Raw genomic sequence first — 16,634 nt, 5'->3', positions numbered from 1 at the left:
TTGTTGTTAAATTCGTGCTCTAGCTGTGATGCTATTTTCTTGTGCTTGAATTGATGATTATGGTATGTTTATGGGTGAAATTACATGTTTCAAAGTATGTATAAATGTTAAGTTATGAAATTATGCTTAATTGATGAAATTTGATATGCTTTGATTGAAAAGAGATGTGATTCATATTCCATTAATGTGGTTATTGTTAACTGATGCTATTGTAAGTGAATTATGATTTGGGTATACTTAATAGTGGATTGATGATGAGAAATAAATTGTTGTTGATGGTTTTGTGAAATTAGTGAAGTTGAGTTAAGTGTTCATGTGAAGGACCAAAATGAACTTTTTGATATATATATGGTTGTTGACTGAAATTTTGTTATTTTTGGATGAATTGAACCTATGAGAATTTCTGTTTTCATGTTGTGGTTATGTTAGTTGAGTCGTTTGGGAGAAAACGGGTTTTTCGTGTGAAATGTCGATGTTTAAGCGTTTTCGCCAATAAGTGATTATGTGAGGTTTTGGAAAATGACTTTTGGGATGGTTGAAACATGAAATTTTTTATAGATTATGTTAGAGTCAAGTGTCAGGATCGTGTAGGTGAAAACGGCATCAAAATCCGATTAACGGTTTGCATTTTACGCGCGAAATGGTGAAAAACGCACTTTTGGAAAAGCTGTAAGCGAACAGGCCAGAAGCACACTTCAGAAGCATACTTCAGAAGCACACTTCAGAAGCACACTTCAGAAGCGTACTTCAGAAGCACTCTTCAGAAGCGTACTTCAGGAGCACTCTTCAGAAGTAGGCCAGAAGCTTCTCAAGAAGCGCCAGTTCCAGCATCTCCTGTTTCGCGTTCTTGCGTCTTTTTCACCTATTTCTGTTTCGAATTGGCCTTTGGTGTAAACATGAAAGTTTTAGATAATTTTGTTAGCTTTCTAATGGCGTTGGTTTCAGGTCCAAATGATTTTTAGAACTCGAGTTATGATCAAATTACTACACATGGTTCATGTGAATTTTTGTGAAAACTTAGCATAACTTTTTCTATGAGTCGTGAAACTTTTCCAAACTTGATATTTGGCTTAATGAAGTATTTAGAGGGAATAATTGAGTATGTAAATATGTAATTGGGATGTGATAATGATCATGAGATATATTTTGCTATCTTACTTGGAATATGAGAATGCTTGAATTGGTGAAACTATATGATATAGTTGATGTTGAGTGACATTGTTGATTATTGATAATATGTTGATGTGTGATGATGAATACTATGATTTATTTGTGTGGGCATGTTTTCTTGATAATGCAATGTTGTGGAGATAATCAATATAATTGGGTGTTGTCCTATATATTGAGTTGAGATTGTGATTTGTTGTCGCATTATCGAGTCCTTACACATGTCCATGGATCATAGTCGTTGTTGCTGTAAAAGGGATGAATCTTTTACTTCGAGATTATTGTAAGGCAGAGGTGAGCCTTACATGCGATGTTGACTTGTCCATCGGAGGTGACGACCTTGTTGAGATTTGGTACCACATGCATTTATGTGTCAATAAGTGCATATCATAGCATGAGTCCTATGTGAAATATGTGATTGGTGATGAATAGAGAAGAATGAAAGTTGATAATGATTGTTCGTGATTGATGTTGTGAATGAACATTTATGATTGGATAATTATTCATGTGATTGATATCTGTGGATATGAACTATCAAGTTGTGATATAAGTATTTATGCATGACTATTATTATTCAAGTACATGATATTATTTGATTTGATTATTATCTGGATTATGATAATGTAATGCTTACCCCCAGTGGTTTTAACCGCCTACTTGCCTGTATGGGTGAGTAGACGTTGTGCAGGAGTAGTCTCGGTGAGTCTTTGCTTGGGATATCGGGAGCTTCCTCCGATATCGGTGTCGTGTCGGCTCTGATCTAGGCTTGTCGTGTCGGTCTAGATTAGGTTGTTTATATTTTCGTTGGGATTATTATTTTGTTGATGACTACCCGATGTTTGGGTTTTGAGATTTATCTTTTGGATATGATTTATTTGCTCATGGCATGTATATATTTGATCACTCTGATTTATATTCCGCTGTAACTGTTGAGGTTTACATACATGTCTATCGGTTTTTGAATTTTGAATAAGACGTAATCTCTATTTCTTGAATAAATGTATTATTCGCATGTTTAATTGCTTTAATAGAAATAGGAGCGTTACACAATCTGCCATCTATGTGCTCTCTTTGCAACAATATGTCTGAAACTACTCATCATCTTTTTTTGGAGTGCTCTTTTGCTCTTAATTTATGGAGTTGGTTTGCTGGGATTTTGAACTGTAGTATTAATATCCAGTCAAAGGAAGATTTATGGAACATATGCAACGGCTCCTGGAACCCCCAGTGCAAGACTGTCATCATAGCTTCTCTTATCAACATCATCAATAGTATCTGGTATGCAAGGAATCAAAGGAGATTTCAAAATATCAAAATCCACTGGAGATCCTCTATTGCTTCTATTATTTCCAATGCTTCTCTTACAGGTAACTTGTCTAGGAAGGTAGCTTCTCCTAGCATTTCCAATTTTGTCATTTTAAAGAAGTTTTGTGTTACCCTTCACCCTCCAAGAGCTCCCAAAATTATTGAGGTAATATGGCAGCCTCCTCCTCTAAATTGGACAAAATGTAACACTGATGGCTCTACTTCTGGAAGTTTGTCTTCTTGTGGCGGCATATTTAGAAACTGTAATTCAGAGATGCTCATTTGCTTTGGAGAAAATACTGGAATAGGGAACTCTTTGCATGCAGAACTGTCAGGTGCTATGAGAGCTATTGAGCTTGCTATAAGTCACCAATGGTTGAATCTTTGGCTGGAAGTGGACTCTGAGTTGGTTATTAGGGCATTCAAAAACCAATCTATAGTTCCTTGGCACTTAAGAAATAGGTGGATGAATTGTATGCTGCTAACTAGAAACATGAACTTTATTGCCACTCACATCTTTAGGGAAGGGAATGTTTGTGCTGACCTCTTGGCTTTCACTGGACACAATCTGGATAATTTCACCGTTTGGATGAATGTTCCTACATGCATTACTGAACCATACATAAAAAATAGATTAGGCATGCCTAACTTTAGGTTTGTTACCTATTAAGGAGGTTTTTGGTTTGGTCCCCCTCCTTTTTTGTATTTCTTTTCCTTGGTCTTTATTTATTTCTTTTGATAGTCTAAAAAAAAAAAAAAAAACTAAGGAATTAATAAAATCTATTTTAATAATCAACTAATAAATTCATTAAATCTCAATGACATAAGAACAAACTCTAGGAAGAACAATCCACAATAATTATAACAATAGCAAAGTCAACATGTATATTTTTTTGTGTTGGCTGGGGTTTGAACCCCGGACCTTGCATATATTATGCATTGTTCCTACCAACGGAGTTAAGCTCGCAAGGACAGTCAACATCTATATATCGATACATTGTATGTGTTGTGTTTATTTAATTAATCAAATATATTATACATTTTATATTTTAATAAAATTTAATATGACAGAGGCTTGTGTGATAGCATGATTATTTTTCTAGTTGAAAATAATAAAAATCATATTCATAAAATTATACATTATTTTTTGTAAATATTTGTAACTACTTTCTAGAAGAGATAGTATTCTTAGGAAATCAGTCTTTTTATTTGCGTATTGCTTCATTAGATTAAATGGTAAAACGCACTGCTAGGGTTTCCTAGCTTGAGTGCCGCTTCTCAGTTTTGAGGTTTGATCACCGTCACTTGCTATTGTTTTAGCTTCAGGTTATTGTTTCGTGAATCAATTGCCATCTTTCTTGTTACAATTGATTCATTACGTGTTCCTTTGTTTGTTACTCACTACATGTTACAATTGATAACTTTATTAATCAATTTGTGACACGCAAGCCTTTCACGTTTTGTCTTTTTGTGATCCATCATAACTATTCATCTTTCACTAATTGGTACTTGATCACGTGTGGCACCAAATTTCATTTTTCTTGCCTGTTCTATTTGGTTCGTGAATTCACTATTCCATTTGGTGGTCACATCTCATACGGGTTGGTGCTGTAGCCATGCCATTTGACTGGCAGGCTGAGCTAATTGCCCCATCAGCTCAACCAATATCATCAGCAATGGTGGCTCCTCCACCTTCCAAACCGGTCCAACGTATCTCATTCGCACAAGCACCAACAACCGCACCAACGACTTCTTCTAATGATAACTTGCCTAATCCTTTGATTCGAGGGGAGTCTGTGAGCATCACAATTTCGCAGCAAATTTATGAAAAAGGCCTGGAGATTTGCAAGCATAACCTACGGGGTCGATTGGTACTAAGCAAGGGATACAAACCCTACACAACCAAGGATATTCACCTCAAATTACAAAAGCAGTGGAAGATGTCTGGTGAATGGAGCATTAGACCTCTAGGGAAGGGATTTTTTGAATTCACATTTTCTAGTGACACTGACTTGCGCATGGTGTGGGCCTCAGGAACCGTAAATCTCAAGCCGAGGGTTCTAAGATTATTCGAATGGACCAAAGATTTTAACATGAATAAGAAAAGGGATACTCATGCTCAAGTGTGGATTCGTTTGATGGAATTGCCACAAGAGTACTGGATGGATAGGACGTTAAGAGAAATTGCTAGTGCCGTGGGCACACCGCTCATTATTGATAATGCAACGTCCAAGAGACTTTATGGACACTATGCTCGCATCTTAGTCGATATGGATTTTTCTCGCAAGATGTTTTATGAAATTATGGTTGAAAGGGAAGGATACTATTTTAATGTAGAGGTGGCCTATGAGTGGCTCCCTGACTTTTGTTCACACTGCCAAAACATTGGCCATGATGTCACATTTTGTAGATGGCTTTACCCCCGTCAGGATAATAATACTCACAAACAAGCAGTCGCACAGGGGAAAAAACCAGCACCAACAAAGAAACAAACATGGCTTTCTACTACTGAAAATCCTTCCGGCATAGGGTCTTCTCTTGCATTCGCTTACCCTAAAAAAGATGTGACACCAACAATGACAGCAGAGGTGCCTCCACCTCCAGAATCGACAGCAGAGGTGCCTCCACCAATACCGTCAACACAGGTGCCTCCACCCCCAACACATCATACAGCCACGGCTGTCCCTGCCCATGTCCCCGTTCAGCAAGACATTACACTCACGGCAGAGGACGTCCAACAAGAGACCCTAGAGGTAGATAATCCAGAGGCACAACATGAGGTAGATAATTCAGAGGCACAACATGTAGCAGACACAACCATGAGCACTCATAAGAGAATTTGGAGCAGACAAGTGATATACCTATTCAGGCAGCCAAGGTAAACAACACTACTTTGTCGCAAAATTCATTCAGCATGTGATGAGTCATTTATATGCTATTTTAATATGCTTTTTAGTTTAGTTTTATTTAGATTTTATATAATTTTATATTAGTATTATTTCCTTTTTAGGATAGTTTACTTTAAATTGCAATTTATTATATTTCAGTGAAGAATATTGGATGGATTGAGTCTTGGAGCAAAAGAAAGGGATTTGGAGCAAATTGGACACGAAAATACGAAGATTGGGAAACAAAATATATCTCCCACAAGTCAGAAGCCTGGCACGGCCCGTGCTAGCCTTGGCACGGCCGTGCCACCCTCCAGAAGACCTTTTGCTGCTTTTGCTTGGATTCCAAGCTATTCTATTTTGGCGCACAATCTACCGAGGAATATTCTTGGAATATACTTGCTTAGATTTTAAGTCAATTGTGTACTATAAATAGAGTAGCTAGCCATCACAAATATTCATCTTTTCTTGGAATGCAATATGTGACAATTGTCTTTCTAATAAAAGTTCATTTTACTTTCTTGTTATTTACTTTTATGTTTTCTCTCTTCTTCTCCTTGTCTACGATGAACGTCAGTGAGTAGACTTCTCTTGTCTTGGGATTGTTGGATAAGTCTAATGACATAATCCTAATCAAACCAAGCTTTAAACCTTAATCTTATGTAACCCTAATTCCTTATCTAAATTCACCGCTTTAACATGGATCAACCATTATCAAACTGTGGAAACGAAAGTGGAGGGTTTGATAATTGTTTATCCATCATCTCAAATATGAATTCATAAAACGAAAGTGGAGCTTTGATATTCGAACAAGTGAATTTAGACAAAGATTGTAAAGGCAGCGAAATAGTCTTTACAATCTTTGAGACATATAGTTTCGATCTTCAAGGGAACTAATAATGATCAAGTCAGCGAAATAGGCTTGGTTGTTAGAGGAACCAAAATCTAATAGTAATCAAGTCAGCGAAATAGGCTTGGTTGCTAGAGGAACAAAAGAGAAACTGTCTTGAGAAATTAGGTTTAACATAAGGTTATAAGTTTAATAGTTTGGTTTGTGAAGGACTTGTCATTAGGATGAACCAATAATTCCAAGACTTTTATCTTTTCTTTTATTATTTCCTTTTAATTAAAAAACCCAAACTTTTCTATCTTATAAACCTTTAGTCTAATCATTATCTAAAGTTGATTGAATTCATAACTCCTTGTCGGAACGATACTCTTTTATACTACTTCGGTAAGACCGTGCACTTGCGGTTTTATCTCATCAAGTTTTTGGCGCCGCTGCCGGGGAGTTATTGTAATTTGATTAACTTTTTAATAGTGGTTAGTCTAAAAAAAAATATATATATATATAATATAAAAAAAATATATATATATAAAATAGTATATATACATATATTTATAAAATATTTTATTTCCTTTTTCTTACCTTTTTATTTTTTTTTATTTTTTTATATATTTATAATATATTTTATTTCCTTATCTTATTTTATTTTTATTTTATATATATATATATATATATATATATATATATCTCCCTCCCTTTCTCCTTATTTTTTATTTTCTATCTTTAACCGTTTTGATTTCAGGCATGGCTCAAAGACAATAATAACGACATGGATGAGAAACGTGCTCTCAAAGAGTATGCAATCACATCTTCAGATGAGCCGTACGATGCTATTGTGTACCCAACGGTTGAGGGTAGTAAATTTGAAATAAAGCCTGCACTTATTTACCTAGTGCAGCAAAATCAATTTTTCGGATCACCCACTGAGGATCCGAATCTTCATGTTTCAATTTTTTTAAAACTCAGTGGAACTTTGAAGGCAAACCAAGAGGCTGTAAGGCTGCACCTCTTTCCTTTTTCCTTAAGGGATAGAGCTAGTGCTTGGTTTCATTCATTGACTATTGGTTCTATCACTTCATGGGACCAAATGAGGCGAGCTTTCCTTGCCCAATTCTTTCCCCTTTCTCAAACCGCTCAATTCAGGGCGAGGCTTTTTCAATACACTCAAAAAGATGGTGAATCTCTTTACGATGCGTGGGAGCGTTTCAAAGAAATGCTTAGGCTTTGCCCCCATCATGGTTTAGAGAAGTGGCTTATTATCCACACCTTTTATAATGGTCTTTCGTATACCACAAAAATCTATGTTGATGCAGCTGCAGGTGGAGCTTTGATGAATAAAACTTACACAGCAGCATATGATTTGATCGAGGGCATGGCACAAAACCACTATCAGTGGACAAGTGAGAGAGTCATCACTGCTTCTTCACCCTCTAAAAAAGAGGCAAGTATGTACAAAATTTCCTCCCTTGATCATCTAACTGCTAAGGTTGACACACTGACACAAAAATTTGATACAATGAATACTAGTGTTGTCACACCTGCTCCTGTATCACCTCCTTGTGAAGTTTGTGGTGTATTTGGCCATATTGGCATTGATTGCCAACTAGGTAGTGTTGTTAGAAGTCCTGAGCAAGTAAACTATGCTCAATATAATCGAGGGTTTGGAAACAACCACTTTTTTTATCAAACCCTTCAAAATCTTTTTGGACAACAAGCAACACCACCCAGTTATGCAAACAACCAAAGAGTCCCTCAAAAATCCAGCTTGGAACTTTTAATGGAAAATTATGTTATAAATCAATCCAAGCAACTCCAAGAGCTTAAAAACCAAACAGGATTTTTGAACGACTCTCTTGCCAAAATCACATCCAAGGTAGACTCCATAGCAACTCACAATAAGATACTTAAAACCCAAATCTCTCAAGTGGCCCAACACGTGACTACTTCCTCTCAAACCACCGGGATCTTTCCAGGTCAAACTGAAACCAACCCCAAAGGCCATATAAGTTCTATTATTCTTAGGGATGGTAACCAATTTGAGGACCCCGTTGTGACAATTAAGAACAATGAGGGAGAGATAGGAAGTGATGAGTCTCAAAGTGAGAAAACTATAGGAGAAAATGAAAAGCCATTTGTTTCACCACCTCATGAGCCTAAAAATCCATTAACACAAGGTTTTGTCAAATCAAAGTTAGATGACCAATTTAGAATTTTTATTGAAATACTTCCAACCAAATTATCATCTAAACTTAAGAATCCAGAAAATTTTCCCATACCTTGTGTCATAGGATCCGAAAGCATTGAGAAAGCCATGTGTGATTTAGGAGAGAATGCCAGGTTGACGCCACTATCCCTTTGGGAAAGATTGGGTATAGGGTAGATAAACCTCTTGAACGTCAAGCTAATGACTATAAAGAAGCGCTTCGTGGGAGGCAACCCACGCATTTAACTGCTTTTGTTTTGTTTTGTTTTGTTTTTATTTGTTTTGTAGGTAATTGTCCGAGTATGATTCGAGAAAACGGAAAATTTTTGAAGTCAATTTATCCAGAACCTTGGCACGGCCCGTGCTCACACTGGCACGGCCGTGCCAGACCTTGCCCTCAAAAAACCATTCCATTATCCAGAAAGTTGGCACGGCCCGTGCTAAGATTGGCACGGCCGTGCCCGACCCCAGGTTTGGTTTTACCTCCCCTTTCATCTTCTTCATCCCCCATTCTCAACCACAAACATCTCTCATCCTTCCATTTTTCTAAAACCTCCATAACCACAAAACCTCAAAAACTCCATATCTCCCTCCAAACTTCACCAATTCACACCGTTTCTTTACCGCATCAATCACAAACACCATCCCAATCATAACACACCATTCCAAAACAACTTTCCTCCATCCCTACCAAAAATCATCAAATTCGTAGCCCCCATTCACCTACCTAAAAACCCACAAATTCTTCACCAATTCACCCAACCAACCTTTTCCACCAAAAACATTTCCCAAAACCCAACCTTCACCAAAACACAAAAGGTCAACCAAGGTTAAGGATTAATGGCATCTAGGAAAGGTGGAGCAAGCTCTTTGTAACGCCCACTTTCGTTTAATCGTTATTTAATCGAGTTTAGGCGATTATATGATAATTATATAGTATATGCATGATTTTGGTATGTTTTGATGATTTGATCGATGACGTGTTAAGTTATGAGTATTGAAGGATTTGATTATGATATGAGATTTATTTTATTGTTAAATAAAATAAAGATTTGAAAATAATATAAAATATTTAGTTGAGGGCTGTTTTGATATTTTAGATAGTTTTGGGGGAGAAAGTGAGATAAGATAAGTTATTAGAAAGAGGTATAAATAGGAGAAGACCTAATATTTTAGAAACTCATTGTACGTGAAAACTTTTGGAAAAGGGAGAAAAAGCCAAGTCTAGAGGAACCAAGGTAGAGTGCTGCGATTTTCTTCATAACCAGGTAAGGGTGAGACTAGTAATTCAATAGCATTGATTGTTGTAATTCTGATGATTAGTTGACAAAGTTAGGATTGATTTAGAGAAGTTTTGAAATTAGGTTAAAGCCCTAAAAATTGATGACCAAACGGTAAAACTTGTTTAGATTGATGTAAGAACCGTCCTATAACCTTAGAACATGTTTAGGATGAATTATGGAATCAAAATTAGGCTTTGAACCATGTTGTGTGTTGGATTTTTGAGAAAAACCCTAGTCTGCCCGTGCTTCTGTTCATCGCTCGCCACGGCGAGTGATGATCCTCGCCTCGCGAGTGATGAACTTCATCGCTCGCCACGCGAGCCCCTTTCCTTCGCCTCGCGAGTTGTTTGGTTCAACTCGCCATGGCGAGCAACTTTCCTCGCCTCGCGAGCTTAGGCAGAGTGCATGTCATATTTCGTGTTTCGACCTTTTTAGTTGAATCTTGTATGCCTTTGAGTACCTGAACTTACCTAGTATTGATTAGGAATGAATGTAGGATCAGAGGGAACCCAGAACAAGCTTAGTTTGTGAGTTGAGTGGTGCTCGCCATGGCGAGTAAGTACTCTCGCCTCGCGAGTACAACCAGGATGAACTTGATTATGTGTTTGTGCGATCTGTGTCGCACTTTTTGGTCCAGAGTGAACCCCTAATTGGTAATGAAACCTTATGATAACGTTTAATGCAGTCTGTAAAGCTATTGAGTTAAGTTGATATTATTTGAGCATGATTAAGGTATTATGCAATATGTAAGATATAATTGAAATGATTATGATTCTAGTAAATTGTTGTTGATATATTGATATCTCCTTGCTGTTATGCGACTTGACTATGTTGCTGCTGTTATTTAACTGAGTATGCAATGTTTATATATGAATATAATGAAAATGATGACGTTTTGCATCAAGTTATTGAATGCACATGATTACGATGATTATGATGTTTTGTTCATATGTGTCCATGCATAGCATATCATTGAGCTTAGTCCTCACCACGAAAATTAGGAGCTTTGTCCTCCGCACGTTTTATAGGAGCTTTGTCCTCCGCACGATTAAAGTATATTAATACTTATGATGACGATTGGTACCACATGCATATAAGGAGTCTAGGAGCATTGTCACATTGTCATGATTAAGATGCCTTGTTGATAATGAATGGATATGTGATTATGTGATAAGTGTTATTTGATTATGTTATGTTGTTTATAATGATTGGTTATATGATTACGTGATAACTGTTTAGCATTTATGCAAAGTTAATAATGGAATGATTGATGTTAATTTATGATTCGCAATTACATTGATTAATGTTATTTTATTATGAAATCTCACCCCTTCTGCTTGAAAATGTTGCCCTTCGTATGGGTAACTTGCAGGTGATCGTGCTTAGTGTGCAGTTGCTTCGTGAGTTGGCCTTGCCTTCACTGTGTCGTCTAGGTCGCTCTGATACGTAACGGGATGGGGTTATATGCTATAACATGCTTCATTCTTTTACGTGAACTGCTTATGTTTTGATAAACTCTTTTGAGATACTTATTGGGCCTGCGTGCCAAAATCGTTTTACGAATTATGATTATGATTTTCCGCTGCTATGTTAAAGATAATTTGTGAAGGTTAAATCATTATTTAACTGTTTTGGATTACGTTTCTATGTGATATCCCGTTTATGGTTTTTACTCTGATAATTGTTTAAGAAATTTGTATATTGGGAAAACGGGGTGTTACAATTGGTATCAGAGCAGGTCGATCCGTCCGGTCAATTAGAGAGTCGTGTCGAGTCTTAGTAATATTTATATTACTATCTTATGTTGCTGTTGCTACTTTTGTAGAATATCAGAAATGGCTGGAAGAAATGATGCTGCGTTAGCTGCTGCTCTACAAGCTGTTGCCCAAGCTGTGGGACAACAACCTAACGTGAATGCTGGTGCAAATGCTGAAGCTAGGATGTTGGAGACGTTCATGAAGAAGAACCCTCCGACTTTCAAAGGACGTTATGACCCTGATGGAGCCCAGACGTGGCTTAAGGAGATTGAGAGGATTTTCCGGGTTATGCAGTGCACGGAGAATCAGAAAGTGCGGTTTGGTACTCATCAGCTGGCCGATGAAGCTGATGACTGGTGGGTTGCTATTCTGCCTACCCTCGAGCAGGAAGGAGCTGTTGTGACTTGGGCTGTTTTCAGGAGAGAGTTCCTGAGAAGATACTTTCCGGAAGATGTTCGCGGGAAGAAAGAGATCGAATTCCTTGAGCTGAAGCAAGGAAATATGTCCGTGACAGAGTATGCTGCCAAGTTCGTGGAGCTGTCTAAGTTCTATCCGCACTATACTGCTGAGAATGCTGAGTTCTCGAGATGTATCAAGTTCGAGAATGGTCTGAGGCCCGACATCAAGAGGGCGATTGGGTATCAACAGCTGAGAGTTTTTCAGGACTTGGTTAATAGCTGCAGGATCTATGAAGAGGATACGAAGGCTCACTACAAGGTAGTGAATGAAAGGAAGGGCAAGGGACAGCAGAGTCGTCCTAAGCCGTACAGTGCCCCCGCTGACAAAGGGAAACAGAAGATGGTCGATGTTAGGCGGCCTAAGAAGAAGGATGCTGCAGAGATTGTGTGTTTCAATTGTGGTGAGAAAGGCCACAAGAGCAACGTCTGCCCTGAGGAAATCAAGAAGTGTGTCCGGTGTGGTAAGAAAGGTCATGTTGTAGCTGATTGCAACCGTACAGACATTGTTTGCTTTAATTGCAACGGAGAGGGTCACATTAGTTCACAGTGTACTCAGCCTAAGAGGGCGCCGACTACTGGTAGGGTCTTTGCTTTGACTGGGACTCAGACAGAGAATGAGGATCGTTTGATCAGAGGTACTTGCTATATTAATAATACTCCTTTAGTTGCTATTATTGATACTGGTGCTACGCATTGTTTTATTGCTTTCGATTGTGTTTCTGCTTTGGGTCTTGTTTTGTCTGATATGAATGGAGAGATGGTTGTCGAAACTCCAGCTAAGGGTTCGGTGACTACTTCTCTCGTATGTTTGAAATGTCCTTTGTCTATGTTTGGTCGTGATTTTGAAATGGATTTAGTTTGTCTACCTTTGAGTGGTATGGATGTGATTTTGGGTATGAACTGGTTAGAGTACAACCACGTTCTTATTAATTGTTTTAGCAAGTCAGTGCATTTCTCTTCCGTCGAAGAGGAAAGTGGTGCAGAGTTTTTATCTACTAAGCAGCTGAAGCAACTGGAACGCGACGGTATCTTGATGTTTTCGTTAATGGCTACTATATCTATTGAGAATCAAGCAGTGATTGACAGGTTACCGGTGGTGTGTAAATTTCCTGAAGTTTTTCCAGATGAGATTCCTGATGTGCCTCCAGAGAGAGAAGTTGAGTTTTCTATTGATCTTGTTCCTGGAACGAAGCCGGTCTCGATGGCACCTTATCGTATGTCTGCTTCTGAGTTATCTGAGTTGAAGAAACAGTTAGAAGACTTGCTTGAGAAGAAGTTTGTTAGACCAAGTGTTTCACCTTGGGGAGCGCCGGTTTTGCTAGTAAAGAAGAAAGATGGTAGTATGCGGTTGTGTATTGATTATCGGCAGTTGAACAAGGTAACTATCAAGAATAGGTATCCACTTCCGAGAATTGATGATTTGATGGATCAGCTAGTGGGTGCACGAGTTTTCAGCAAGATTGATTTGAGATCAGGCTATCACCAGATTAAAGTAAAAGACGAAGATATGCAGAAGACGGCTTTCAGAACGCGTTATGGTCACTATGAATATAAAGTTATGCCTTTCGGTGTGACCAATGCACCTGGAGTGTTTATGGAGTATATGAATCGCATCTTCCATGCATTTTTGGATCGGTTCGTAGTTGTGTTTATCGACGATATTTTGATCTACTCCAAGACTGAAGAAGAACATGCTGAGCATCTGAAGATTGTCTTACAAGTGTTGAAAGAGAAGAAGCTTTATGCTAAATTGTCTAAGTGTGAATTCTGGTTGAAAGAAGTGAGTTTTCTAGGCCATGTTATTTCTGGTGATGGTATTGCAGTGGATCCGTCTAGAGTTGAAGCGGTATCACAGTGGGAGACTCCTAAGTCAGTTACTGAGATTAGAAGTTTCTTGGGTTTAGCTGGTTACTATAGAAGGTTTATTGAAGGGTTTTCTAAGTTAGCTCTTCCGCTAACGCAGTTGACTTGTAAAGGTAAGACTTTTGTGTGGGACGTTCATTGTGAGAAAAGTTTCGGTGAATTGAAGAAGCGGTTGACGACTGCTCCAGTGTTAATTTTGCCGAAGTCGGATGAACCTTTTGTGGTTTATTGTGATGCGTCCAAGTTGGGTTTAGGAGGTGTACTTATGCAAGAAGGTAAAGTGGTAGCTTATGCTTCAAGACAGTTGAGAGTTCATGAGAAGAATTATCCTACGCATGATCTCGAGTTGGCGGCTGTAGTCTTTGTATTGAAGATATGGAGACATTACTTGTATGGTTCGAGATTTGAGGTGTTTAGTGATCACAAGAGTTTGAAGTATTTGTTCGATCAGAAGGAATTGAATATGAGACGGCGAAGATGGCTTGAATTGTTGAAAGATTATGACTTTGGTTTGAATTATCATCCAGGTAAAGCTAATGTTGTTGCAGATGCCTTGAGTAGGAAGACATTGCATATGTCCGCCATGATGGTCAGAGAGTTCGAATTGCTTGAACAGTTTAGAGATATGAGTTTGGTTTGCGAATGGTCACCTCAGAGTGTGAAATTGGGTATGCTAAAGATTGATAGTGAATTTCTGAAAAGTATCAAGGAAGCACAGAAAGTTGATGTAAAGTTTGTGGACTTGTTGATTGCTAGAGATCAGACTGAAGACAGTGATTTTAAAATCGATGATCAAGGTGTGTTGAGATTCCGAGGAAGAATTTGTATCCCAGACAATGAAGAGATTAAGAAGATGATTCTTGAAGAGAGTCATAGAAGTAGCTTGAGTATTCATCCGGGAGCTACGAAGATGTATCATGATTTAAAGAAGATTTTCTGGTGGTCTGGTTTGAAACGAGATGTAGCACAGTTTGTGTATTCCTGTTTAGTTTGTCAGAAGTCGAAAGTCGAGCATCAGAAACCCGCTGGGATGATGGTACCTTTAGATGTGCCAGAATGGAAATGGGATAGTATATCGATGGATTTTGTGACGAGTTTGCCGAATACTCCGAGAGGGAGCGACGCAATTTGGGTTATTGTTGATAGGTTGACGAAGTCAGCTCATTTCCTACCTATTAATATTAGTTTCCCTGTTGCCCAGTTGGCAGAGATTTACATCAAAGAGATTGTGAAGTTGCATGGTGTTCCTTCGAGCATTGTATCAGATAGAGATCCAAGATTTACTTCTAGATTTTGGAAAAGTTTGCAAGAGGCCTTGGGTTCGAAGTTGAGATTGAGTTCGGCGTATCATCCACAGACAGATGGTCAGTCGGAGAGGACAATTCAGTCGCTAGAGGATTTGTTGAGAATTTGTGTTCTTGAGCAAGGAGGAACTTGGGATAGTCATCTTCCGTTGATCGAGTTCACATATAATAATAGTTATCATTCTAGTATTGGAATGGCACCGTTCGAAGCTTTGTATGGTCGGAGATGCAGAACTCCGTTGTGTTGGTTTGAATCAGGAGAAAGAGTGGTCTTAGGACAAGAGATTGTTCAGCAAACTACTGAGAAAGTTCAGATGATCCAAGAGAAAATGAAGGCGTCGCAGAGTCGACAAAAGAGTTATCATGATAAGCGTAGAAAAGATCTTGAATTCCAAGAAGGAGACCACGTGTTTTTGAGAGTCACTCCTATGACTGGTGTAGGACGTGCTTTGAAGTCAAAGAAGTTGACCCCGAAGTTCATTGGTCCGTATCAGATATTGGAAAGAGTTGGAACGGTGGCTTACCGAGTGGGCTTACCGCCGCATCTTTCGAATTTGCACAACGTTTTTCATGTGTCGCAACTTCGAAAGTATGTTCCGGATCCATCTCATGTAATCCAAAGCGACGATGTGCAAGTTAGAGACAACCTTACGGTAGAGACTTTACCGGTAAGGATTGATGATCGTAAAGTGAAGACGTTGAGAGGCAAGGAGATACCTCTCGTGAGAGTCGTTTGGTCGGGAGCGACTGGTGAAAGCTTGACGTGGGAGCTTGAGAGTAAGATGCTGGAGTCTTATCCAGAGTTGTTTGCTTGAGGTAAATTTTCGAGGACGAAAATCCTTTAAGTGGGGGAGAGTTGTAACGCCCACTTTCGTTTAATCGTTATTTAATCGAGTTTAGGCGATTATATGATAATTATATAGTATATGCATGATTTTGGTATGTTTTGATGATTTGATCGATGACGTGTTAAGTTATGAGTATTGAAGGATTTGATTATGATATGAGATTTATTTTATTGTTAAATAAAATAAAGATTTGAAAATAATATAAAATATTTAGTTGAGGGCTGTTTTGATATTTTAGATAGTTTTGGGGGAGAAAGTGAGATAAGATAAGTTATTAGAAAGAGGTATAAATAGGAGAAGACCTAATATTTTAGAAACTCATTGTACGTGAAAACTTTTGGAAAAGGGAGAAAAAGCCAAGTCTAGAGGAACCAAGGTAGAGTGCTGCGATTTTCTTCATAACCAGGTAAGGGTGAGACTAGTAATTCAATAGCATTGATTGTTGTAATTCTGATGATTAGTTGACAAAGTTAGGATTGATTTAGAGAAGTTTTGAAATTAGGTTAAAGCCCTAAAAATTGATGACCAAACGGTAAAACTTGTTTAGATTGATGTAAGAACCGTCCTATAACCTTAGAACATGTTTAGGATGAATTATGGAATCAAAATTAGGCTTTGAACCATGTTGTGTGTTGGATTTTTGAGAAAAACCCTAGTCTGCCCGTGCTTCTGTTCATCGCTCGCCACGGCGAGTGATGATCCTCGCCTCGC

General features: G+C 38.2%; 1 non-coding gene across 1 annotated transcript; it reads right to left on the bottom strand.

The window, feature by feature from the left end:
- Positions 1–7,342: 7,342 nt before the first annotated feature.
- On the bottom strand, positions 7,343–7,449 carry LOC120577985 (small nucleolar RNA R71). The gene has a single exon (XR_005643961.1). It is a non-coding gene; the product is annotated as a small nucleolar RNA R71 (small nucleolar RNA).
- Positions 7,450–16,634: the final 9,185 nt, after the last annotated feature.

Source organism: Medicago truncatula, chromosome 1 (assembly GCF_003473485.1).
Source record: "Medicago truncatula cultivar Jemalong A17 chromosome 1, MtrunA17r5.0-ANR, whole genome shotgun sequence".
NCBI classification, from domain to species: Eukaryota; Viridiplantae; Streptophyta; class Magnoliopsida; order Fabales; family Fabaceae; genus Medicago; species Medicago truncatula.
The sequence above is the reverse complement of the archived record's forward strand: the minus strand, read 5'-3'. Positions and strand labels throughout refer to the sequence as shown.